Here is a 3,025-nt window from a genome sequence, read left to right as displayed (position 1 = left end):
GGGAAGCAGTGGGCTGCCATGGTGCGGCGCCTGGGGAGCAGTGTGGGGTTAAGGGTCTTGCTCAGGGACCCACAGTGCAGGTATTTGCAACCTTCTCAGAGCACAAGCGCTCTGCTCTAACCACTAGACCAACAATCCCCCAACATTATCAAAACCTCATTAAGGCATGAATTTAATACATTTCTAGTTATTAGAAATAAGGAACTTATTTTTTTTCTAACAAACCAACATCCTGATGCTAAATCAACAGCTTGGTGCTAAAGTTGTAGCTTCTTGTTTGAACAACTGGATAAACAGAAAGGTGTCATGTGACCAAATGTAGCTGTGCTGCTAGTGTTTGATTAAAGAATATAAAGTTCTCTCTTCATGGTGGGATAGTGTTTCTAAGTTTAAAAAATTATCAATTATGAACATTGTTTTATCTGTAAAATGAACTTTTTTTTCCCAAAAATGACTGAATGTCTTTTCCACCAAATACTTTGTGTCTGATACCAACCAGCACTGATCTATCCTCCATGAAATCCACACGTTCAGCCTAAATATGACTTCAATCCAAAGCCTGAAGATGATTAACGAGATTAAACCGCTTTAGTTTCATCATTTCAGGTCAGAAACTGTCCTACCAAAATAAAAGCAGTCACTTTGTTGGGACGATTTTATTAGTTTCAGGGTCATTTTATTGTTACAGAAATGGGTTTTTACATGAACAGAAATACAGTTATTCCAAGAGAAAAAAAAAAAAGAAATATTTCTATTTCTAAAACCTTACACTTCAAATTTTTTGAAAACTGTGTGTGGAATTTCCTCTTTTTCAACTGATCTAAAAACTCATTAACATCCAAAAGAATAAATTGATTATTCAGACTTAAAAATATGAAACCAGTCTTCAACATGATGCAAAAACCTTCTAGTTTCTTAATCCAACAAAAATAAAAATGTTCCAGATGCCATTCAAGGTTTTATTCTGCGAATAGTTTGTTTTCAGTAAAAAAGTGAAATATATTTGAAGGGTTTAGCTGCGTTTACATCTAATTCTTTAAGTTTAAGACATCCACAGCTGTAGAAAATAAATGTGTTCAATTTACTGAACAAAAAAAAAACGCATAAATAACTGCTTTATTAACATTAATGCCAATAGGAAGGTTGAGGTCACATGACCCGGAAGCTTATGGAGTAAACTTTGTTTCAAGCTTAAGTTTTGTAATTGAATATTTGGTAGAAACTTAAAATATTTGAATTAAAATGTTTTGAGATTAACTGCTGACTTCTCAAATTAAATTGTTTTTTTTTTTTTATTCATATTTATTTTTCATCTTTTTAAAATATTTTTTGAAAACAATTTAAATAAAACCCGAACATTTTAAAGAAAAAACAATTGTAAACAATGTGTAAATAAAAAAGAAAATAATGTGAGAAAATCTAAATAAAGTTACTCTCAAAAACTACTTTGAATTACGTTATTTTTTTTCTAGATTTCTTTTTTTATTATCTATAAAACATTTTCTTTGCTTGCAACAATAACGGAACATAATTCCCTCCAGTCGCTCGGTGATGGAGCTGCTTAATGGCGTCTTTAATGCGTTAAGTTCTTAGATTTAAGCCCAAAAAATGAGGGTCAACTTTGGTCGAGCGTCTAAATGTTGACGCTAACCTCAGGAGGCTAACGGCCTCAGAGGAAGAACGTTATCTGGTTAGCTTTAGCGGACATGACAACTGGCTAACAAACGGCACAGAAGCAAAGCTGGTGGGCGCGAGGGCGCCACTCACTGGCTGGGAGGAGTCACACTGGTAGCTATTGCATAAGAAAAAGTCAACTTATGAAAAACAGAAACTCCTGTTTGTTCATTTAGTCATCAGGATAGTTTAATAAAACAAACATTTTCAACAGTTCAGACCTGTTCTGCTGGACTCATCCAGCCTGAAATCCACCATTAGAAACATGAAATGTGGAGGTGAAGGACAAACGTCTAGCATGACCTTTAATACTTTAGAAAAACAATAATCTGAGGGTTTAAGGTTTGAAAGTAGGACATAAAAAAACAAAAATAATTGTTCCAGAAGGCTGCATTTCATTAGCTCAGTGAAAACTAAACGTTAGCATAACAGGAAGCTGGAGGATGTTTTCCTTCTTCCCCGCTAGGATTCACTAAGCTAGGCTGAAGGGCTGCAGCAGTGTGTCGCAGTTAGCCTGTAGCAGATATTTTTGATTTATGCCCAACAGTGAAGCTTGTTCCGCGCTGTTATTTCATGCCATAATGCTAGAGGACCAATCAGGAACTGGCTGTGGGTCTAGATACGGCCGAGGCGCTGAGGAAGTGGGGGCAAGTTTGCAACAACGGAGAGACATGAGGGCCAAAAAGGATCCAGGTGGAAAAAGTGTCCCAGCGTTCTCGCGCACTTCGCTCTTCTAGCTGCTCCATCTTCATGAGTCGTTTTCCACAACGGCGTCATACAACAAAACAAGCCGGTAAGGAACCAAATGGGAAATACGCTTAGAGTGGATATAGATTTGACCAATCAGAGGCCTCCTGTCTGCAGTCACCTACAATTTGGGAGAGGATCAGCAGAGTGTCTGCTGAGGGGCGGGGCATATCTGCTTTAACTGCGACACACGCAGACGACCTGGTTTCTGAGTATAAATCTGCCGTTAACCCCCTACATTCCACATCCTCCGTCAGCGCTCCGCCCCGATTATGAACGTCATGCGGAGTATTTGTCTGTCATGTTAACCAATGAGAGCTGTTCCACATCCACCGCTACTCCTCCACACGTCGCCGCAATGAGAGCTGTTCCACATCCACCGCTACTCCTCCACACGTCGCCGTCCACATACGTCTTCTCCGCCCTTCATCGTCAAAATACAGAAAAGAGCTATTTTTTTTGCTCGAGTCCGGCAAGGTCAGGATCCGCTATTGCAATCGCACCAAACAGGAAAAAGAACGTGGAGAAGATCCGGTTTGTCAAATGAAAATATAGTAACAGATCAGGAACTACAAATTAGAGCATAATTCTTATATATTGGCAA

The sequence above is a fragment of the Cyprinodon variegatus genome, unplaced genomic scaffold (genome assembly GCF_000732505.1).
Source record: "Cyprinodon variegatus isolate N-32 unplaced genomic scaffold, C_variegatus-1.0 Scaffold3, whole genome shotgun sequence".
Classification (NCBI taxonomy): domain Eukaryota; kingdom Metazoa; phylum Chordata; class Actinopteri; order Cyprinodontiformes; family Cyprinodontidae; genus Cyprinodon; species Cyprinodon variegatus.
This window is presented reverse-complemented; position numbering follows the sequence as displayed.